The 24955-nt window shown below is 46.2% G+C and overlaps 1 long non-coding RNA gene across 4 annotated transcripts in view; it reads right to left on the reverse strand.

Moving 5' to 3' along the window:
- Positions 1-24955, reverse strand: part of LOC139775719 (uncharacterized) — an 86025-nt gene that overhangs the window by 7715 nt on the left and 53355 nt on the right. For 2 of the 4 annotated variants that reach the window (XR_011718911.1, XR_011718910.1), the window contains exon 5: positions 4043-4636. The exons of 1 other annotated variant lie outside the window; for it this stretch is intronic. This is a non-coding gene — a long non-coding RNA (uncharacterized lncRNA). Of the gene's footprint in view, positions 1-4042; positions 4637-24955 lie in introns of those variants that run through there. One more of the 4 variants, XR_011718912.1, reaches the window with a different exon arrangement.

Here is a 24955-nt window from a genome sequence, read left to right on the forward strand (position 1 = left end):
TGAGAGATTAATTTTAAGTTTGCTGAGAGGGGGGATGGATATATCTTTTTTATCAGAGTGCAGATATACAATTTCATATAGCGCATCGGACTTCAACCTTCTTCGCCGCCTCTCTCATCCGCCGCTCATCTCTTCCTCTATACAATTCTCATCTCATCTCTCACTTCCTCTTTTATACCCTCTTCTTGGCTGGCGCCACCTCTGATTGAATCGGTCATGATACGGACGACGATTCGTTTCGCAGCTATGCGCCGTGCACGTCCACGCACTGCCGGCTGCGAATTCCGCGGGATCGTTTCTGTCGAGCATTTCCCAGCATCGGCTGGTTGGTACGTACGGTATTAGGTCAGCGAGCGCGCGGAGCCTCATACCCCTTTGTTCTTCTCTACTGCGCATACTTAGATAAAATATACCGGGTCGTGCCCGAACGCATGTCGTCCGCAGCTATTTTGCGAGTATCGAGAACAACATTCGAAAGTCGTTTAAGATGAGTATCGTGGGAATATACGCAATTCATTTTCACTTCTCACACAGTGACAAAATACAATCGAATTAGTAAATAAAATATTTAATATTAAAATTTAATTTAAGTAGACATCTCATGAATCATATTTGATTATTCAATAACTAATTAATTTTAAACAAAATAGAAACAAATTTAAAAAATATGTAAAGGGACGTGTAATATTCATACGCGTATGATGTAGCATGACACTTATCGATATTAAGTATTACGTTAAAGGAAGGCGGATATATAAAGACATTCTAAATATCTTCCGAGCGCCGAACAATGTGTTATTTGGTGATCAATGCGGCGTATCGACAGCGAGGCCGGCAAGAACCGTACAGCCGTATCGTCGCGGCGCGCTCGTAGTCACTCACGTAGTCGTAGCTTTGATGTACACCGCGCCGGTGCATTGTTGATGCATTATAATGCATACCCGCTAAGAAGCACGCGGGTATGTCGGTATTACGGCCTCACGCGCACGCCTCTCCCCGATACTGGTTCGAGGTCCGATAATCAAAAGCGTCCTCCCCGCGCTCTCGCGAGCAAGCTCATGCATATGCTCGGTCGAGATTATATATATGAATAAAAAGGCACCGTGATGGGCGTATACAATTGAAAATCGTATTACGTAAAGGAGAGGGGTTTGGCGGCCGCGGCAGATAGGCAACGATCCTACACGGTGAAAATTTGCCGTTTCTTTCCGACCGATCGCGACAATCCCATTCCCATCGACAACGACGTCCCGTTCGCGCGAATGGGAGTGACAGTAAAACCGTTGTCGCTCGGTATCTGGTACTGGTCATCGCGAACAGGCTGATTACCAGGCTGGACATTCTTTCAGGAGAATGTAATCTCGCAGGCATATGTAGTGGCCCCGACGTGTACTATGACGGTGGAAAATGAAGCGTTTGTGGTCTTCAATAGAGCGACATAATGTAAGAGGACTCTTTTACGTAATAATATTGAATATTATTAATGACGCGCGTGTCAAACATTATGAGCGATTGAGTCTTTCTTCAGGTTGCCCGTATGCGTAATGTGGTATACGCGTGTATACGGTTCGCCGTAGTTCTAAGCGTAGTTCGCACTGTTAAAAAATTGTTTAATGGCGCGTCGTTCCAGTCGATTGAACTGTTAGCTGCGCTGCTGATTGCTTATTAAGCGATATACTTAATTGATTGGAACAGGATGTCGTTAGAAACGTTTTCGCTTAATATGGATATAATTCGATGTTGTAGCTGGCGTTTCTCACATTTTAGAGAATATCCACAGTGCCATATATCTTTATGTAAGATTTGCAGCACCATCGTGCAAAATTAGAAAGAGAGAAACTAAAAATATTACAGTTGTGACTGATCGTTAACATTTCTCTCCGTATAAAAGCAATGTCATATGCAAGAACAACTTTGGACCCGATCGACAACAGCTCCTTTAACGCACGGTGCGAAAATCTCAGTAATCACGCTCTCGGTGAAGTGATGCATAACGCCGTCCAATTAGTACGCGGCGCGGCTTCACTCGCAGGGATAGCGGAGAGTCCGTCGTTCATGAGTCCGCGAGTCTGCGAGGAGAGGAGAGAACGCGGAGGAGCGTGGTCAAGCTTCCGTGCTACACCGGCGCTACGCTCCCGCTGGCTCCTACTGGCTTCTGCTGGCGCTAGTCTATAATTTGCGCGGTCGTGCCCCGAGGATCCACGGCGTCGTCGTCCTCCACCTTACCTTCATCGTCCTCCCGGAATGATACTCTCTCTCTCTCTCTTTCTCTCTCTCTCTCTCTCTTTCTCTCTCCTCCCCTCGGGATAGGACGACGGGCGAGTTTGTACACTATTTGTGCCCCTGTTGCTGCCCGGTAGCAGCCACCGGCCGGGGCCCCCGCGCCGCTGCAATTACAACGCCCCCAGTCGTTTTTAATCTCGGATAACCGGCAAAAAACGTAATAACCTTTTTGCCGCGGCAAGTCGAACATTACGCATGGTGGGCAAATGCGGCGGTGGACCCACCACTCTCGACCGGCGGGCCCCGGGCCCACGCGAGTCGAACCCTTGATACGAAATTGGGAACTCCGCCCCCGCATCCTGCGCCGCGCAAGGAACGAGGATAACGACCAGCCTGTATGCAAATGCCTGGGGATCGCTCAGATTTCGCGAAGATTATTACGCCGGTCGTGCGTGCCCGGGAGCCTTCGCTTCGGGAATTACGCGCACGAAAACGGGGCCTCCCCCGGAGCCCTCCGCAAAAAAGTTCCATCGCAGTGACATTACCGCAGGCCTGTGTCCTAAGGGAGAGTCGCTGACAAGTTTTTGATGAGAACGCTGCTCGTTTTACTTGTCGCTCATTTCGTAGCCAAGTAAATATCACTCGGCTGGTCGTTTGGCGTCGTTAAACGGCCGCTTGTACGCAGGGCACAAGGGGTACCGCCCTAAAAGTTGCTTTGCGGCATTAACTTCTCGGTGAGAGTGCTTTTTCTTCGTTTTCGTCAAATTCCGGCAGACTATAAGAGGAACATTTGTCTCTAAATAACCAAATTAAAAGAACGTAATAAAAAATAATAATATAGATTATATGTAGGTAATTTAATTTATTTTTATCGCATAGGAAAATTTTATTTTCCTTCATAGATCCTAATCTCTTTTAAAGTTGTGTAACGCGTTTCACGTAATCCTCAAGCAACTTTGTTCGGATATGCTATTTTTAAACGTAATAAAATATCCGCGGGCTTCGATAATCTTGAGATAGTGGTATTTTTCCGTCGCATCTCCGTCGTCATTGTCTCTGGCACTCCTGCTATTCCTGAATCACAGGTTCGCATTAAGCGTTACACGCGGGGTGTGCGACAGGAGCCGGCGCGGGCGGGGGCGTCATTGTCGCTCCTTTCCTTCGTTTCTACAATTGCGTCATAACGACAGCCCCGTACCTCGTACGGGTAGAAAGCATACAAATCGAATCGCCAACGATCATTTGTCAAGCGAGAACGCCCGCAACGAGCGCAAGGAGCGTTGGCGCGAGCGGCTATCGCACCTAAGAGACCGCGGATTACCGAACAGGAATATGCAGAAGCGAACGAGAAGTAGGAGTAGGAAGAAGAGGAGGAACAGGAGAAAAGGAGGAGGAGGAGAAGGAGGAGAAAGAGGAGGAGGAGGAGGAGCGCGAACGGTAATGCTGGTGGTAGAAGAAGACGGTAAAGTCTCCTTGCACCTACCGTATCTCCGCCTGGGAGAGTGATATTTCTATCGTCGACGTTGAAGCAGGAACGTGTTAACAATCCTCGCCTCGGCGTTCAGCGATTGATGGCCGTGGAAAGCAGGATTTATTAATCTCGACTATTATCACTGCGTCCGCCGTACGGCGAGACTCTATCGACATTTGAGTCAGGTGCAAATAATGGTGAGCGATATTTTCATAAGGACCTGCTTTTCCTGTTTATCATTGTGTTTTCCAAATAGATCTTTATGTCCTTATGTAAATATTTGCTATTATTCACTGTTATTTTTTTCAAGCGCCTTGTCTTACGCGGGTCTATTCCGCAAAGTTCGAGAAATTTCTACATTTTTTTATTTATTTTATAAACGATCAAACATGTGTTGTCCAGACAACAGTGGGAACGATAAAACACAGTTTATTGTGTACGCTAGTATCGGTATGATTATGCGATTTCTATATTAATAATCGCATAAAACAAGTATTTTCGATTTAATAGATATGTCACGAAATTGTTTCTGCATTCGATGGATAAACGAATTTGACACAGTGCAGGGAATATATTCGGCGAGATAGAGATTTGGTATTATTCATATGTATATAAGTTGCGCAATTATGATACGCGAGCAGTTACTTTCATCGGTCGTGCCGCGAACGCGCGATCGCGGTTGAGAAAGATTAGAAGAATCGAGAGAGAAGCGAGAGATGTCGATACGTGGATTGCTTTATTAAATTTTGCGCAATGCAAACGATTTTCTAGCTGCAGCGATGCGCACGAACTGACGTCCGAGCAATAAATCACGCGGCAGAATGACATCGGCACGACGGTTCCATCGGTACCTTCGGTTCTCCAGTGTCCATCATCCTTTCCACCCTCCTCCAATCCCTCCGGTATGTTCTCACTTTTGTGTCACCTCTGATCTTGTCATGCCTGAGTGCAGAACAGAATTGTACTCTGAGTGATTTATATTCCATTGCGTGATTACAGAAAAAGCTTTCGGATGTGATAACAGTAATGCATATATTGCTAAAAAGTATTTGAATATTTTTTAGCAATATATGCAACAAAATTTTCTATTTTTTAAATATATATTTGAAAATATAAAAAGTTGACAAATAATGAAAATTTTAATTCCGAATAGTAACATTTACTTCGCCAGTCAATAATTAACCTAATTAGCAGTAAAAACTTTAATCGACCCTACTGGTAATGATTATAATCGTCATGTCAAATCGTCGCGCCATTTCGACCATAGATTTTGGTTCTTTTAAAATTGATGTAATTTTGATGCTTATACATATTGTAAGCATCCTATTTGAATGATTTAATTTATTGTGAAACCCTGACTGAGGTAATATTTTTCGCAATAAATTAAATTATTCAAATAGGATGCTTATAATATAAGCATCAAAATTACATCAATTTTAGAAAGACCAAAATATATGGTCGAAGCGGCGTGATAATTTGTCATGACAATTATAATCATTGTCAGTATATAAGGTCGATTAAAGTCTTTACTGCTAATTAGGAAAATTTTAATTGTTTATAACAAATCTCTAGCTTTCTCACTTTTTCCTCGCGGGCACGCGGCCGAACGCACATCATTTATTTACATAAATGCGTTCTAACGTGGCCAACGGGTGATTGAGTGAGAACACAAACACGTCGACCGAGGCATTAATTTAAAAAGCGAGCTTCGAAATTCCGATGGATGGGAGAGCCGCCACCCACGACGATCGGATTTTCGCTGTGTTCCCTGTGGGATAATGCATTCCACGCGCGTAGACTATAATATAAGGATTGAGCAAATTATCCCTATACACGCGTAAAATAAGGTACAAAGATAATGTTTATTCTTTCGAATCATTAAGAAATCGATGGCGCGCCGTGCGGCTTCACGGTATGTACATTAAAATCGAACGCCCGTGGCCCATTTGGTGAGAACGAGGCAGGAAACGTGCACGTAATGTGCTACAACGCATGTATTGTATCTCATCGGAGTTAATTTCCAAACCTTCCTTTACATGTAAAGTTCTTCGCTAATGTAAGCATAACTTTATAATACATATTGAAGGTATTTCCGCATAAAGATAAAGGAATAGACGCAGATCAGAATATGATCGCGTTCAGGTATCACACGCTTAATATTCCGAAAAAATATCAGGTGCGATTAATCACGACGCCCGAAAATTAGATTTCTGCTCGGGCCCCGATAAGATCCGGCGCACATCATCAGAGATCTCGACAGCCACTTTATCCCGATCGACGTGCCGGCTCGTTGAGCACTGGAAACGTCTATCAGGAAACGTCGAAACTGGCCGAGGGATTGGTCAGTCGCGGGGGTGGAAATATCCCGCGGGCCACTCCGAGCGAGTCCGATGTATACACAAGGTTACGATATTTCCGTGTGTACGAGGCTCGAGTGGCTCGCGGTAGAATGATTGATAATCGATCGTGCCGAACTGGCTGGAGTCTCGCGCATCCAACGAAGATGAATTCGTTCTGCGCCGAGGCCTAATTGTGCGCAGTCAGTGGTCCACCATCAGTGGACTCTGTACCGGGTTAAAGCACATCCGCACCTACGCCGAACGAGAAAAAAAAACGACGAGCGCGAGCAGAAAGCGAAGAATAAGAAAGAGATAAAGAGAAGAAAAGACATAAATCCGGAGGACGAAGTTGGAGTATCGGGGAGGAGAGAGAGTGAGAGAGAGAGAGAGAGAGACAGACGAGGAGGAGGAAGAACAGGTCGCGATAGAGGAAGGAAGAGGCCGCAGAGGAGAAAAGGGATATGAGAAAGGCGCGCGGCAGCACCGGCTCGTGCGTGGCTAACTAACCCGCGCTGACCCCCTATCGATATTTCCACCTGGAGTTCGACCCCTGAGAATTCCATTTTTTTCGCGCGCGCATACGTTGCGAGCGAGCGAGCGAGCCTACGAGCTCTCTTCCGAGGAGCAGCACTGAAATTCTTTCTTCCGAGACTCTCGGACTCTCTGCCTCGACTCTGGCTCGATATCCGCGCGCGAGCGAGCGAGCGAGGCGCATAAAACCCCGCGGGGTTAATGCACCGCTATAAATATAACGCCGTTGAGCCGTGCTTTGCGCGAAATTAATTACGTAACGTATTTACGCCGATGCGGTGCCGTTAGGCGTGATCGAGGACCCCGTGCGGCGAAAATGAGACGAGTCCGCGCCGCACGGAGATAATGAATTATCAAGTCGCTCGGCTGGTCGCGCGATCGCGCCGTACCGCGGCAAATTGCACGCGTTACCTTATTCTCGCTGGTTTTATGACGCACTCTTTAGGAGGTATCTAAACACCGGTCTTTAAGTACCTACTTCCAGGTCGTAAACCTTTGCGTTCACAGTCGCGAATGCGATAATATATTTATCATAAAATTGTATTTAAACATACAACAGTTTGAAGATTAACATGAAAAGTAATGTAACTTTATTTTAGAACATTTTTTATTGCAATTATTAATGCTATCAATAATGTTTTAAAAGATATTGTAACTCTCATTCATATAGTTTTATATTTATTTAATATTTTGTATTGAAATAATGAAAATCTTTCTTTCAAGTGGAAAAGTTATTGTACAAATATTTTTCCTGAAAATAAATTAATAAAACTGGCCTGGTTTGAACATTATTGTTTAAGTTTTCTTAAATAATAGAGTTACAGTTTGCAGCACCGTTATATTCTTTGATCATAAATTTTTTCTCTCTAAAATTTATTAGGCCCATCTTTCAGAAACAAAATTTTTCCAAGTCATACCTGGTTTCTCCGGCTAATTCTCTGATAGTAATTTATTATAATTAAGACTGACTATTTAGGATAAATTTAGGACAAATGAAATATCGATCTAGAAGCGAGAGCTAAATTTATTTGGGCAACCAAGTCGATTCATTAACAAACTCGTTATTATTATGTCGAGCGTACTTTCGAAGGCCTTATTACAAATTCCTTCTTAATTGAACACCAGGACTCATCATAAATTTCCAAAAATTTCTCCTTCGACCTTCGACCTACTATATCCCGTAAACTGGCGTATCCAAAAGCGAGCGGCGAATTAGCCCCTTTAATCACATGATAAATTATAATAGGAAGACATATATCGTATAAGTTGCGTGTCGAATAGAAACGAGGACATTTCGGTCGCATTTTATTACAGGGCCGAGCTGCTAACTTCAATCAGTCTAACGAACTTCAATCGACGACTTTGACTGCGCGACACGCGGTGATCGATAGCCGTGCTAATAGATCGGTGTGATCGATAGATCAGCCACTTGCGTTTAGGGAGAGAAAGGATTCATTTGCCACGGCTGTCGACTCATTACACAAAGAACAGACGCTTCGTGTTCCGCGTTCGCGTGTCATATTATTATTTTTCATTTTGCCGGCTCATTCCTCGACAACTACTTTCGAATCTACGACGATACCAAAGGACCATATTTAGGTCAAAAAATTTTTGCGAGGCATCGATCACATATAATCTACTTAGCGAGATATTCTATAAGATATTTTACACCTTGCATATAGCTTTCCTTATTTACATTTTCCTTCGTTGCATCCACAGCGAAATTCATGTGTTGACAAGTTTATTAGAGAGAGTTCCGTGTACAACAGGATTGTGCGTTTTTAGATTACGCTGCTGAGACGCACTCGCGCACGCACTCGCTGAGAAGAAGATTCGCGCGGATTCTCTCTCCCGTTAAAGGTCGCGCATCCTCCGTTCGGACACATTATAAGTATTTTAGCACGCTGTTTGTGGTTTCTACGGGCACGGCTTACTTATGACCGCGGCGATCTCGCCTATTGACGGCTGATTAGTTTATGGTGATAAGACTTCAGTCAGGACGCGCTCCGCGGAGCGCGCAACGGGACCTCGCTGCGAGACAAACGGCGATTGCATGCCCGCGGGTGAACGATGTGTAACGAAGTAGCCAACTATGCATCAATCGTCGTAAAAGCATCGGCGCGATCTTTCGCGTCGGAAAGTCAATCTCTCCTGGCGTAATCTCCGTCGTTCGGATAATGGACGTCGATTCGTTTGTGCGACGAACAAGCCGAGGCAAATCTCGCCGGCACCGTTACGCGCAATGCGAACCTAGATCTGGAAATCGCATATTCATATCCTCAACAGCAGGTGTCACAGTTGAACCGCTGCGAGACCCAGCGATCGATCGAAAGAAAAGAGAAAGAAATAAAAAGAGAAGAGAAAATGACGTTGTTGACCGATCTCGCGGAAAAAGTCAGCCGTATCGCCGGCTGGTATTAGTGTCAACCGACGACTACGTCGGCGCGAATGCAAAATTTCAATTGTTAATCAGACCGCGCCAGCGGGCAGCCTTTGTCGCTTCTGAAAATCACCGCAGGGTTTCGCGGCTCGCGCCAATTTCGCCTTTCATCGCTGATTGCTTCCTTGTACGGCGCCGACTACCACGAGAGTATAGTGCCCATGCGGTGAAACTCAAATTAAAATCCCCGCCGATGTCAGGCGATAATGATAACGAACCACGTCGGAGGTGTTAATAGCCTGACAGGCGTGGATCATCGATTTCGCAGTGACAGAAGCTCCATCGAGTGTTTGCGGAAGGAGGCTTGTAGTTAATCAGAATCCTTTCATCTCACGCACATTCGCTACGGCCCTAAGACTCCCGAAGCTCGGTCTATGTCACAATCGCCGTATAACGTATAATTTCCTCTATTGCTTACGAGAAACGAATTTCCAATCACTTTATGTAAAATATAATACTTTAAGATACGCTGTGAAAATGTTTTTGCTATCTTAAACGAGTTTAGACATCATCCGTGATTGATTTTTAATAAAAACTATTTAAATGTGAGGTTGGAGATTTTTCTACAGTTCTTTTATCTTGCTTAAAAGTAACAGAGAATAAAAATAATCCCGTTCAATTTTTTTGTGATAAAATAAAGCTAAATGTTCTAAGAGCAATTAAGACAAAGTAAATGCAAATGAATGCATAATTGTGGTTTCTAGGAAAAGAGTCCGCTAGCGCAACCGATCATACCTATGTATTTCTTTAGTTGTCAATAAATAGGGAGAGTCCGGGAGACTTGACCATAGAAGAGAGTTGAACCACTTCAAATATCTCGTTCAAATTTTGCGCCAAGAGCGCCGTTTGTCAAGCCGCGACATACGTGTCATCCGGTGGTCATCCACCACTACTATGTCACGTGACAACATGGCGCTCGGCAGCGCGTTTCGGCTGTGAATGAGACAAACGTGTTTTAACGTGCTCGGATTGAGCTCTTTGTTCAAAAAGCTCAATGAAAACATTAGAAATGTGATTTTAAGTCCAAATTTGTAAGTTCTTAATAAACTAAATAAGTTCTTAATAAAGTCTAAATAATGTTTTTATTATTTTTTTCCATGAGTTTATAGGATATGGTCAAATCTCCCTACACGGCGGGTCATGTCTCCCACCCTTTGGGGAGAGATGAACCAAATCTCGTTTTTTTTTTTAATTTAATATAACATTTACGTTTATAAACGTATTGAAATTATTAAATCCACAAATTGTAGCCATATAATAAAGCTTTACTTTGACATAAAAAAAATCTATAGATCAATTACACTAAATTTTATGGACCTTTAAGTAAAACGTTGTTCAACTCTCCCGGACTCCCCCTACACTTTCCACGGAACTTTTGGTCGCCGGTGCCTCGAACTCGGACAAGATACACAAATGCCGTGTATAAGCGAATTCACATAATCCGCTCGCGGCACGGCGGCGTTCGTTCGTGCCAAAATAAATCAGCGGTTCGGCGTATGAAAAATAGCCCCGCGGCGTCGTAGGTGTATATATTCGGGTCGCGAGGGCGAACGATCCTAACAAATTGGTCCCGAAGCAAATGAGCCCCACGATGCCGATTTATTATTATCTATTTACGATGCGCCTTAAATCACGCATACTCGAGAGCCGTCGGCATCTCGCCGGAGAAATCGTGAAGAGAGCCGAGAGAACAACAAGAAGCGGATAGTAGTATTCGAGGTGCATATTACGAATCATTTAACCACTCGATGGGGTCTCGTAACTTCGAATAAAGTGTAGCAATACGTGCCAGGTATTATTCCTTCATCTCGAGTGCAAAACATGCAACCTTTTGCTCTGGTAAATGTATATTTGTCTTCTTCGCATGCATAGGGAAAGGATCCGTGAAATCATCAGTTTCAAATAAATTTCAACATCTTATCCTATTTTTCTTTCCAAGAAGAATTTAAGGAAGAAGTGCGAAATTTATTATATCGATATCTCAAAAGAGAAGAAATAAGATAAGATGCCAAAATTTACTTTAAAAAATATTATTTACATGTCACAAAAAGCATTATGCATATAGTGTCATATTTAAATGTACAGCTTGTATCGATCTTTCAAAAAAATACATTTTAAACGAGAAAAGATTTTTCAGTTTCATAACTGACAACATGTATGTGGGGGCAACACATCATAATTATAGCGCAGATGGCATATCATTTTAAAAGTCATTTTAATAGCATCAAGACGACGGGGCAAACGTAAAGATGAAGCGCTTCACATTCGTCAATAACAATGTGTAAGAAATGCAAGGACACCAGTGGATTCCAGTTTCGTGCATGGTTTGTGATCTCGAGCGGTCCCGGTCGCACGCGCGAGTTTTGGCCTCGGCGAGTATCCTCGGCGGACAACGAGGGATCGGTATACCTATCGGTGACGTATTGACAGACATGAACAAATGACACGGCGCAGCTGGGGGGGTGCCCGTGAAGAGGCCTCGGCTAACAAAGCGAAGAAGGTCCGGCTGTATATCGCGGCCCGGCCACGGGACATTATCATATTATGCTCGTTTGTAACTACAAATTGAGTTACCCCCGCGCAAACCCCGCGGCAGTCCGCCGCGCCGCGATCTGCGTGTGGACCACTCTCATTGTCAGATACGCATCTCGAGGAAGGTCGGCGAACGTCAATCCGCGAACGATACCTTCCTCATGCGATGGATCCTCAACATGCGTTGGAAACAGGTCGACGCGACCGGCAGTCGCCGGCGGGTGGTCGGTGGACTCCCCAAACCAGCCTCGCCGCTCGCCGCGAGTTGTTTTTTAAGAATTTGCGTGAAGTTTCGACACACGATATCCTCTGACATAATTGGGATGGAAGTTCCATACGATTCCTACGAGGTGTATATATAAGGCTTACGAATTTTTCGCGTAATCGATATGCGTAACGAATTTCAACTCGTTATTTTTACGGCTGAAGCAGTTAATGCATGGGCAAAGAATTTTTATGTAATTATGATGTCTCAGCGAAAGTCAACGTCATGCAACTTAATGACATGCATACGTAAGTCCGTCATAGTCTACACTCAATCTGAGTCAGGTCGGGGTATCTGCGTCAGATCTCTCGCTGGCTAAATAATGTGGGCCAGAAGACAGGCACGCGTTTAGCATTAGATGTAGATTACGAATATGCGTCATGGTGCCTACACTTCCGAAGGTGTGTGCGTACTGCCTGAATGAATTATACTTCCGCGTTCGAAGAAACCTCGCGTATACGCTACACGCTACAACAAAAACGGAGTTATTCGCTATTTCAAAATTTATGTGTGCGAATTTAACGTGACGCGTTCAATAGCGCAACGTTGCATTAAGGGGCATTACGTAATACGTACAAAGGTCGGTCCGCTTGGTTCCTGTATGAGATTACGAAACCGTCGTAATAAGCCCGCGAATAAATAGTAATAAAAACCGGCGAACGCGAGAACGAGAGAGGCTTCACGGAGACGCTCGCGCGCGGCGCTAAATCCGGCTCGTTCCCGGCAGATGAGTAATCCTTGATTTGACGCGACAGCCGTGAAGAAACTGTTATACATTGTTCCTTGATCGTGGCTGGTAAGCGACGTGGGCGATTCTTGCCGTTGTATTCATACTCATACACTAGCGTCCTGATGCCTCGTTATGTTTATGAGTCGAAACGCTCTCACGAAATTCTCATACCGCCCATGCTTACCTTGAAGACCGTCGCGCTACTTTGTTCGTTTCGTCGAAAAAATTTTTATGCCCCGAAAAGCACGCCCGTAAATGTCTTTTTTTGGTTTATCGGCGTTTCAACGGTATCGAGGGGATAATTTATCGTTGATACGACGGTTCTTTCCCTTCCTCGCCGAGAGATAAAGCCTACCGAGTAAGGATAATCGTTAAGAATTGATATAACGCGACATTTTATTACCAATATTTTTCAGCGTATGAATTGGATCCGCTAATAATTGCTTATTCGTCCGCGCAACTTTCACACATTTTTATTGTCCCGTATATATTTATCCGCCGGCCAGAAGAAGCTGTTCAAATCGCGGCGATTAAAAGGCGTCAGAATATCTGAAGCCGTCCTCAAAAACTCATTTTGTCGTCGGCCACGTCGTTGATCATTTCCGACAGTTCTCGTAGAAACGATAAATGATGCGTTATAATATCGTTTACAGTAGCATCAAGTTTGCGGCTTCTTTCAAACCAAAAGCATTCGTAATTGTGAAATCTTAACTTGCATCGTATAACTGGCGATTCATAAGCATTGATCTGCGAGTTGGAGAAGAAACAGTCATTCAACGCGCCAACTGCAGTCGCGCGAGACAACGGCCGGGATGGCAAATTGCTCGCAATACGTCGCGACACTCCTCTGCTATTTCCGATATCATCCACGCGCGATGTTTCGCGTTGAATTAGCATAAATCATCGTGGGAGGACAATAAAGAGAGTGCGTCCAACGCGCCACGAGCGAGGGAATCCGCGCGCCGTCGCGCCGGGCCGCGTTTATCGCGTCGCGCGCGCGATGCGCGGCGTCGCAGCTGCACGCGCTGCATTCGAGAAGACTGCATCTGTATGCGGTTGCGCAAGAGCGACGACGGTAGCTTCCTCCACGGTGGTGCACACACTCGTTTCCGCTGGCCATTTAGAGTCGGCGGGGGTTGACGGAGGTCGTGTTCCAATTACTCAACACACGAGGGCACCCACCTTCGTCTCCACCTCCACTGCCACCTCCATCCGAGCGCGACGTCGCCGCGCCGCGCCGCGCCGCGCCACGCCGTGCGCTGCCTTTGCGCATCGAGGATGCAACGGCCGGAGAGATGACAATCGGCCGGTGGGAGGATAAACGATCGTTTACCTACGTGCGCGTCGCCCCGTCGATTCGAGTTTGCTCATATTACGTTATATTTCGCCACCGCTTCTTCGTAGGTCCTCGACTCGACGCGCACCGAGTCCGGCCCGCCGGCCGGCATCGCACAGACATAATTTGATATCGTATCCGCCTCGTTTCTCGCGCGCGCCCTATCGAGGCGTAGAAACTCATATCCGCGCTCGCTCGCTCGGGCGTACTTGTCAATTAGCGGGATTTAAATTGCCTGACGTGTCTGGATCCTTATGCAAGGCGTGTTTCGCACGGCCCGAGAGAGTGACTAGTGTAATTAAACAATTTATAAAATTTATTATTCCACGTAGATCGCATTACATATGGGCGAACAGTTTAATTAAGTGCTGTCAATTGCTCGCATCTTATGTAACAGGACAAAAATTGAATTTTTGTAAATAATCTGTAGTTACGCAACCGTAGAGAGATATTCTATTACCCTACTTTTATTATAACGCCGCGCAATTTTACTGAGTTTAATCAAACCAGTTGTCCGTCACAAGCGGAATTCATGAAACGTTCTCTGTGAATCCTGATATCCCGTTTCGGGATGCACGTCGAGAAATAATTAAAAGCATCACACCTACGTGCGATCTGCCTCGGGAGATTTATATAAATCGTGCGCGCGTCCCGAAGCGTGATTCACATGCGCGCCCTTTCGCTCGTCACCTATCAATTAAGAGATCGAGCGCGTTCGCGTTCACGTCCGCTCGGCGCGGCGCGGCGCGGCGAGGCGAGCGAAAGTACCGCGCGCAGGAAGTATTACTTACACGCTCGACGAGGCGGGCAGCAGCCGCTTTGGGGATAGTGGAAACTTACGAGCTGGTTCTCACCTTATCGCCTACGCCCGCGTACGGACCTGATACGATCGACCGGCCGGGCCGTCGCCGATATCGATCGTGTGACACGCGCGCGGCGTTCTGCATCGTATAATATAAATGGTGCTCGCTCGCTTAATTTACTACTTGCTTACGCGGCTTCAACTCGCAGATATATGGGCTACCAAGCCGGACATCGGATAATTATCACGACACGTCCACGCGTTTCCTTCACAAGGTACGCACCCACGCGCTCGAACTTTGTTTTGATTTCGCCGCAACTGGCTTATATATTACGAGACCCAACAGAGAGCATGGTGCGCCGATATCGCTGCTCGAAGAGTTAGTCACCCGTGCAAACGTGTGAGCGTGAGAGAATCAGCGTGGACTGCGGCGTTACCGGTCGCCGCCGATTCTTGCGAGTTCACGCATATGAATCACCCAGCGGCGCCTCGCGCTCGATCGGACTTCCGGCGTCGATTCCCGCGGCTGTGTGAGAAATCATGCGAGAAAGTGCCGAAGAAGGTACGAGACAGTAAAACATATAGGAGAAAGATAAATCCTCCGGTGGTATTGATTATAGAAAATGGTCGAAATAATACGCGGTACGTCAATGCAGCCACTAATAAAATAATTATATTGTGTGTATTGTAAATACGTTGCGGAAGTCAGCGAGATTTCACGGGATGAAATGAATCTTCTCAGGCCAGGTACTGAAACGCATCTTATTGATAATCAAACTGACGTATCATGCAGCGTGTATCAATCTTCTTTAGATTACAGTAGGTATATAATAATGGCTCATATACTACTGATGCTACTTTATTGTAGCTCTCATGACGAATAGACTCGGTAAATTCAAAACAATCCGAACCCAGATGCAACTTGTTTGTTGCTATCATTCATGGAGGAAAAGTTCGACAGCACGATGCACTTGGTGGTACAAACACATATATGTATGTATTGTACATCTGTTATACGCGCACACACATGAACATATGTTTCGTGCCGCAATATATATTATATATAAAATATAAAATGTATAATATGTATTTAGGCGCGTGTATGCAGAGATATAATATGCACATATAGATATAGTACCTTCTCGCCAGAAGCAGTTACACTGATTGCTGTGTTTTCAAACTCGAAAGAACTCCTCCCGGTCCCGTCCGTGGGAACTCACCGAGCCCGCAGACACGGTACGGACTACGTACGTACGTACGTACGTACGTACGTACAAGTAGACGAGTGTGGTCAACCATGGAAGGAAGAGCAGGACGAGAACAAGAGGGAGAGGAAGCGGAGGCAAGGGAAGCAGCCGAGGGAAAGGGAGCGAGACCGGCGAAGAGTGAGAAAGGGAGTCACTCCGGGCAGCTCATCACTCGCGAATTAACCCGCCGCTTCCAGTACCACTTCTTCCACTTGCAGCATCAAGCGCGGCCCGATTCGATCTCTGATGAGAGTTTACGAGCACCTAAGCGTGCAGCTCTAAACGGTAACGAATGGACGGGGATCACGGGCATCAAGGCAGACTCGTCCGACAATTCCGGAAAATCAGAATAGTCGGCGGCCGGTAACCGACGATTCATAGCTATCGTCTCTCATCTCGACTTTCTTGCGTCTGCGGAGTATCGCTCCCGACACTCGGCGTGTCGGGAGAGATCTAAAAACGCGCGACTCGTCGCGCAACTGTAATGAACGGAAGAAAATAAAATCTCGCGCGGACTCTTCATGTTTTCCAGGAGAGAGGCGCCTCTCGCCGCCGACGCGACGTGAAATAAATACTTACGCGCGTGTTACGCGCGATGAAAACGCGGAGGCGGACAAGTCGACCGGAAATCTAACCGATACGACGCTGCACAGACACGAAAGGAGCTCACGATACCAGATCGAAGATAAGGGCAAAAGCAACGTTGACGTATTTATGCATGAGTACGCTGATCATCAAGCTCGTACGTGTGCACCTTTCCGTAGATCGGCGTAGATATACGCGTATCCGCGCACATATATAAGCGCCATACCTACCGTGATGGCGTTACCCTTTTGAACGATCCTCAGCTTTTTATCTGGAGATCCCATTGTCTCGCATCTTCGCCAAAAACACGTCGCATATACGCGTCGGCATAATTTTTCAATTTGCTAGACCCGCCCCGAGATTTCTATCTGCTCTCTAAGTCCTCGCCGGGGTTGTTCCCTCGAGATGGCGGGTGCCCGAGGTAAGGGACGCGGTAGGAGCGCGATACGGAGGAGAGAGAAGGACGCGCGGAGAAAAGATCGAGGGAAAAGGATGGGTGTGTGGGGAGGGTGGTCAGTTCCTTCGTACGTGACCTTTCGCACGAGAGGACAGGAGCCCCTCGCGCGAGGCACCTCGCAACCGCTTGCGCCATAACTTTCCGTGCACGGACCTGTATTGGCTCCCCCCGATGCCCACGGAATCTTAAAATTCCTCGGCGATGATCCTTTCCGTGGAGTTCCGAGGCGCACGGCCGTCCCGACTTATTCGGATGATCGACGACGTTAACTAATATCGATGTGTCCCCATATCCATAAAGCAAAGCCAACGGATGACAACCGTATAAAACCGCGCGATTCGTTAATAATAATTATCATTAATGCGCCTATAAAGCAGCGGAAAGAAGCCGGACATTAATAAGGGCCGTTCAAACGCACGCGACTCTTAGCACGAGAGAGGTTACAAGTTCTCTACCGTGGATGATCGCCTCGAACCGTGCTTGAACCACATCGGTTTTCTCGTGACCCCCACGGGCCCGAAAGAGGTTTCCCCGCGTGTGTAACAAATACTCTTATCCGTTATGCCATTTTATATGACGGCGTCGCGTCGTGTCGCACCGACCGCGAACAAAATATCCACGCGAATTGTCACCGAACCAGTAGATGCGAGACGCGATTTTGTCCCCCTCGCGACGCGGAATCTTACACCACGGTGCGGAAAGATTACGATTTTCGTCGCTCTCTCGCCCTTCAAGAGTTTCTCTCTTCCTCGCTTACTCGCGTTCTCCTTCTCTTTTTCTCCCTTTCATTTTTTTCACGTGTATCCTTCGGGCGAGGTCCTCCACCCATCCTGAGAACCGGCGCGGGCGGAAGATCGCGGTGCTCAAAATCGACGATGTAGCACGAGAGATTCTAAGAACGTGACGAACGATCTCCTTCACGAATTCGTTGATACGTGCAAGATCTACGATAGACCGAAATTCGATCAGACCCCTTTCTCGACGAAGGGTTTTACTTATTTTTCAGAATGGCGTTAATTCGCGAGCGAGGACTCCCGACGTTGAGAACCATCTTGGTGTGTCTGCGACCTGTGACCCTTCGCCCACACGAGGACGCCATGCACCGCAACGCGATGCAACGCGATGCAACGCAGGCCAGGGGCTAGTGGGAGGGCGGCTGATGCTCGTAGGGCCCGGCAACGGAGCCCGCGGGGACCCGGGGGTGCCCTCGGTCACCGAGCCCGAGCAGGCAAGCCGATCGCGCGCACATCGCCTCGCGCAACCTGCAAACTCGTACCAACGGCAAAAATGTTCTCCCTCGCGCGAGACACTCCCGCGTACGTATCTTAGCCGGCAGGCTTTTACCCTAAAGCTCGCCTTATCCGCTACGCCTATCCGCTATATCCGAGAGAATTTAACTGTGATCTGAACATGGATGTAAGTTTAAAGCGTACAGTTATTACTTGTTTAAGATGTGTTCCTCGAGTTTTATCGATAGGCAATTCCGTTGAAAATACTACATGCGTGCCTAACACGATTGTAATTCGATGTTACTGGTAATTTTGTTACAGAATATATTAGACTTTCGAAATCATTCAAGTTAAACTTCAATTTAAAAACGTGCAAAGTGTAAGTAACAAGCAAGTGCGTTTGTGAAGATGTTGTGACGTGTGAAAATCTATTGCGTAAAAATTTCACGTTGGAGCTAGAACAAATCCAAATAAATGTGTTTCACGTGCGATCGTTCAGGTTTATCACACTGATTTATCCCAAGTTATATTTACATACGCTTTAGATAAATACGTAGCGATAAATAGTGATCATGCGAGAAAATGTGATTTTAAACCGTCAGTATAACGTAACAGCAATTTACGATAACTATCAACTCGATAAGGTAATCGATGCTCGATTAAGAGGCAAATAGGTTCACCGATAGTCCGTTATCGGGAACCAGTTTTGCTCACGTTCTTGCGGAACGCGAAGGAGTTTAATGCTGAACCGTTCCGTCGTAGGTCGACTAAACTCGTTCAACGGAACGAGCGTGACAACTTTGTTATAAAGATGGCCAACTATAAACGACTATGTAATTGGAAATACAGATTGTAAACTCGGCACCATTAAGCATTAACCATTAGCCGTAATTCATTTTATTACAGATTTGTCGTTCAAATTTTTAATAATAACAGTGAATTGAAAGCTGGAAGGAATTATCGCAAATTTCTTGTTGCGTTATGCGAAATGTTTTTAGTTTTTACTTCACAAATAACTTGAAAATGTATTATATATTAATTTTAAAGAGCATTTTAATGGTTTTTTTTAAATTAGAAGAGACGTATTCTAAGAAAGCTTCATTAGATAGAATATGATTCTCTCGAGAATAAATTTTGTATTTTGTATTATCGAGTTGTAGCGCTGCAGGCGTGAGTCGGTTTCTCGCCTGGTCTTCGGGGATACGAAACCTATTGTTGGACCCGCACGACCAAGAGCAGCCTGGCCACGACTCGCACTTTCTATTCGGTGGTCGATTGTCGCTCGTGCCGCGTTTTCCCCGGAGCAAGCGGAGCAGAAGCGAGATATCGCGCGGCGCTTATTAGAGCCTACTTTGGGATCGCGAGGTTGATGGCGTGTTCATCGCGAGATCGGCCACGAAGCCAATCCGAATTGCAGAGGGTTATTCCTCCTCGTCGAGCAACACTGATATTATAGGCCCCGCGAAATATGCCGAGTCGCCACGGTTCGTGCCACGATGAATGATACGCCGCGGCGCGGCGCGGCGCGGCGCGGCGGCGTGCTCCGGTGGTGATGATACCGCCAGCCGGAAACGGCCTCTCGGTACTTGTCCCGCGGCGCAAACAATCGATCGTACCCGGGCTATATAGCTGCTACGATTTACGTAACGAATCGACGCGGAAGTCAGCCGGCGCGGCGTCGCGAGAGAGGTTATCGTTGTTATGCCCGCGCTTCCCGCTGAAAGCGGCCCAGCGAAATTGTATTATCCAACGAGTTATCTTATTGAGCCATCGGGTTTGTGCAAATGACGCGCCGCGACACAACAAAGTCACGTCCTCGTGACAGGTGAAAGCTCAGGTGGAGATGCAAATCTCATTGTCTTCTAATTCCATCGCAGAACCGAGATAACTGTGATATGGGAAACCATAATTAGCCTTCTGCTGTTACAATCTTAAACAATCGTTATTGTTACTTCTTTGAATGAAATAAAATATTACTACAAGTACTGGATATCAAGCGGTTATCCGAGCGTCTTATTAAATCTGTGCATAATTAATTTACGTTAGCTTGTCATCGAGACGTGGCACGATATTCACGCAATAAATCCTACATCCTGCTCGGAGATCGCCGGCTTTCAGTTATACTTATGCATCGGCCGTCTATCTATAGCGCCGTCGTAGGGTTACGGGGTGCCGAGTTATGGAATAAGGAGGCTCAGTGAGGGGGAGTGCGAGAGAACTGGCATGAGTTACGGCCGACCCCATAAATCGTGCCCGGGTCACCTGGTAATTGGCGGGCTCCAATTCTCGCACCCAATCAGCACCGTGAACCCGATGACGTCACGTATTATCGGCGATTTACACGAGGAAATTAGAATCCGCACGTGTGTGCCTCGATATTTCGCAATGTGTCAGCTAAAGTTCGCTTTGAGAATCTGACTTTAAATAAACACGTCGATATATCTTTTCTTCACGATAATATTTCCCGTGATACAAAATTAATCACCGAGTCTCTAAAGCAATTTTTTTCTTGGAACGCAGATTTGATTATAAAGCAAACAGAGAAGAATAATCTGATATGGATTATTCAATGTTGCTGGATTCAATTTCGTAATGTCATAAATAACCCAGAAGATCGAATGGAAAGTTTCTTCATCATCTTAATGTCAAGGCTTTTAAGTGTCAAGTTTTCGTATGTGGCGCATGTCGCTGCCACACTCCGTCTTGTTTCGCAGAAATCGATGACCACAGTCTCGCGTGGCGTTAATCTTTCCACCGCTTTTAGCAGGCCGTTGTAATTGTCGCACGCGCAGTCCGCTCCGTGATGAATAAATGACGGGGAGAATGAGAGAATTGCGACGAAGGGGGACACGAGGAAGCGCGCGCGGGAGCGAAAAGGATAGCGGATCTACAAGTCTCGCTTAAACCCTGTTAATAATCCGACCAGCTGTTTCAAGATTAATTGCCTACAATTTATTTGCCGCACTGTTAGGTGTCGTTTGCACAAACGGCCGTCAGTTAGAACGATTATCTGCGGGAGGCTTCCGTTACGACCATTCTACGCGAACGAGAACAATTACGTGCCCGATAAGATGGATATGTAACGCTTTATCGAGTTTCTCGGCAGGAGCGGACTTTCGACCCGCGAGTTTCGTGATTTCGCTAGCAATAATTCGAAAGAAAGTCGATTTGTACGAGACGGTCTTTTAGGCGCATTACCACTTATTGTCCGCATTTATATCTTGACAAAAAAATTATTTCAACGATGAAGAGCTGCTGATTATTCGGAGAGACGCGTTTATTCGCACGGAGCTGTAAATTGAACAGTTTTTTAGAAGGCAGCTAGAAACTGCTATAATGATAAATAACAGGTAAACCGCGTCTTCGTACTTAATCGACCGTCCACTAACATATTTCCATTTTCGAGGTCCGCTCACTAGAGGAACTTTTTAAAGAGATTCTTCTCGATTTCGATTCTCCGATTTCTTACTCGACTTGTCCGCCGTGCCCGCCTTTTTTCTCACAACCTGCCGACCCGATCTCTCGACACTCCTCGGAGAAATTGCACATGACAGTGATCATTAGAAAAGCTAGTGAGGTTTCATTAAGTGGCAAAAGAGTATCATCGATATCGCAGGAGCACGACGCCGAAATGACTGGTTTCGGTAATCGCGGCGCGATGGCCCACGTTTAGAAAGTTGAAGAACCATCGTAGTTAGAGGCAAGAGAGCCCGGCGGACGAGAGCGCGAATGATTCGCAGAAAGGAAACGGCAAGTGATGGGCGGTCAATTATGATCCAGTTCGAAGGATCTCAGTCGAAGGATTTTTCGATAAGACAGGAGAGAGAAAGAGACACCGTATAAAAACACGCTTTTATCGTGATGAATGTTCCTCGTTCTTTACGAAATAAACGGTGACCGTTACAATTTTATCGAACATAAGCCAGCTATTTTTACGGCAGGAGATCGAAACAATTAAATGGTAAAAAAAGTTGCCGCTTCTAAATAATAGTTTATCTGTACTGAGCCGGGATCGTCCCCCAATCTCGAGATACGTAAGTATACCGCGAGGTAATTTACAATTTCAATTTGCAGTTTGTACGCTTCTAATTTAAACTGCGGGTTTCGGCAATCTCCGCGTTTCTCATGACGACAATTCAACAAGCTCGAGCTTCTCTCGATGATGCCCACGACACGGCAGGCACATCCGCAAACCTGGCAACTCTAGTGACCGCAAATCCGGCCTATTATTCCCCGGCAACATTTTCGTCCTCTTTCTTCTCCTATCTTAGGCATGCCCACCGACCTCCTCGTCATCGTCGTTAACGACATCGTCGTTCTTCTGCTTGAACCGGTAAAGAGTAAAACTCCGCAGCGCGCGTAATGGAATCCGCGGATTGTCAGAAGGCGACGTATTATGCATCGTCTTGTTGCTCGTCTGCAACACTCGAATTCTAGTTACCGGCGCGGCGAAAGCGAGATCGTTTGCAGCACGTGCGCGTAAAAAAAGAAGGCATGCGATCTGTCGTTTGAGGAGCAGGACATGAGAGATGCGGTAAACGATTGCCGCAAGCCCGAATCTCGTTAGCGACGTGACGGCGCGGCGGCGCAGCGGCCGGTTCGGAGGCTGACGAACGCGCTCTCAGTCTCAGGATTCGCGATCCGCGCCGCGAGCGAGGCGGCTAAACATCCGTTATTTATTGGCTCGACGCGGCGTGGCGCACGTAAATGCAACAATCTTTTAGCGCGAGATACTCGCTAGGAATGCATATTTCGAGCCGGTGGCTCGCCCACGCCGACGTTGGTCGGTAGGTCCGATTGTTCTCAGGATATACCCCGGGCTGCTTTACTCAGCTGGTTAGTTCGCTGCCCAACCTTCAGCCTGGATACCCGGCATAGTTCGCCTACAGGTCCTGTGTGCACCGGCGTGCGCGCTCTCCTCTCTTCCTTTCGGAGCGAGATAAAACGCCGCCTTCTCTCTTTCTCTTTCTTCACGCGTGTCCCACTCCCCCTTTCTTTGTCCCTCATTTCTCTCTCGGCCCGTCTTCTATCCCGTCTCATCTCATCTCGCCTCGTCTCGTCCCTCGTCTCATTGCGAGTCTCTCTGTCGAGTCTTTCCTCGCGCGATTCGCGTGTGACGCATCGCAGCCACCCTGAGAAACGCGCCCACGCAACGCTCGGGCTCGCTTGCGATTCATCGCCTGCAGGCTACACCTGCCGTGTTTCTACCTGTACCGGGTGATCCCAAAATCCGGGTTCCGTTGACGCCCGAGTCTTTATGTATTTTGTATCTCCACGATTACTTCCTACCTGATGCCAAAAGAAATTGTACCAGGATCTCAAAAAAGAAAAAAAACGAAAAAAATTAAAGGATATATATGTTTCGAGAGATTCATCGCCTTTAGCTTCTAAATGTAGAAGTCTGTGAATAACATCGTTGAAATTTATACTTCATTATGTGAAAAATGTATAACAAAATTATTGCTTTATTTTAGTAGAAAATTAATTAGAACGATTATTTTTACGCGATTACAGATTTATCGGTGGATCGATCGAGGAAATCGCAAATCAAGAATCTATGGGACGTTTCACCAATGCTCGTATACCTTCCGCAAAAGCGATACCGGATGTAAAGGGAAGCAGACAGGAGGGAGAGATCCGCAATACACGTAATTACAGGTTGCGCGTGCGTGCACGCAGAAAGCGCAGTCCCTTCGTGCCGGTCGAAGGAGAACGTCCTGCTCGCGACGGCCAGAAAGGGGCAGGGCGCCGTATACTGATTTATTGAAACACGTCCCGGCTGTAGTCGCTAATCGCGTTTTAATTATTAGACGCGTCCCGACCACACCGTATGAAAAAAAAATTCGGGAGTCTATATATATATATATATAAAGGTCGTAAGTTTTACGTTGTCCCCCCCCCCCCCAAAGGGAGATACTCCGTAGATAATCCTTCCTCGTTGCGGGATTCAACAGGAAATTCTTAAGAATCTTGAGAATCACAGCTGCGATGGTAATCGCTAGATGAGATCTTGTCTACATCAATTTCACTGTCATATCGTAACTTTGATACTTTCGCTTGAAACGAGAGAGAGAGAGAGAGAGAATTTGGAAAGTTAATGCTAAATGTTTTCCGCAAGGAAATGCCAGAAACGCAACGTAAAGAGACTTCTCACGTAAGAACATAACTAGGATATTTAAGCAAGCAAATAATCTACAATCAACGTTACAATAGTAATAATCAACACCGAGAGTTGCGGCATTGAAGCGATTACCTTGCGCGACGCTCAAAAGCAGCGACGTTATCATTCGTTATCGAACACGATACGAAATATCAGAGCATCACGTATCTACGTAACGCCCGCAGAAATATCCGGGGGCCCGGCCGCGGCGTCGTAAATCTGGCCGAGTGAGATATATTTTATTGCGCGGACGTAACGAATGGATGCACTACGTATCGCCACTGAATGCCGTCCCTGCTACGAAAATATTAATGCAACTTCATCAATCATGCTGCATAAACAGTGGGTCAAAAGGAGGATAGATACACCGCTCGCAGCGGTGACCAATGCGCGCGACAACTTTTGACGAACAAAACCGCGAATTATTTTCAACGAACGTAATTTTGTTATCGAGCGTACTAGTCATTAGCTTTCTTAGGAAATGGACTGTCCGGGAATATTTAGAATAATTCATAAATTTTGCCATTGAGTATCTTGACGACTTCCGCTTAAAGACAACGAGCAAAACATTTTTTTTCCGTTAATCGATATCTCTCAACATTTCAATA

Source organism: Temnothorax nylanderi, unplaced genomic scaffold (genome assembly GCF_030848795.1).
Source record: "Temnothorax nylanderi isolate EJ_2023f unplaced genomic scaffold, tnyl_v1.0 TNYL_tig0103_pilon, whole genome shotgun sequence".
Taxonomy (NCBI): domain Eukaryota; kingdom Metazoa; phylum Arthropoda; class Insecta; order Hymenoptera; family Formicidae; genus Temnothorax; species Temnothorax nylanderi.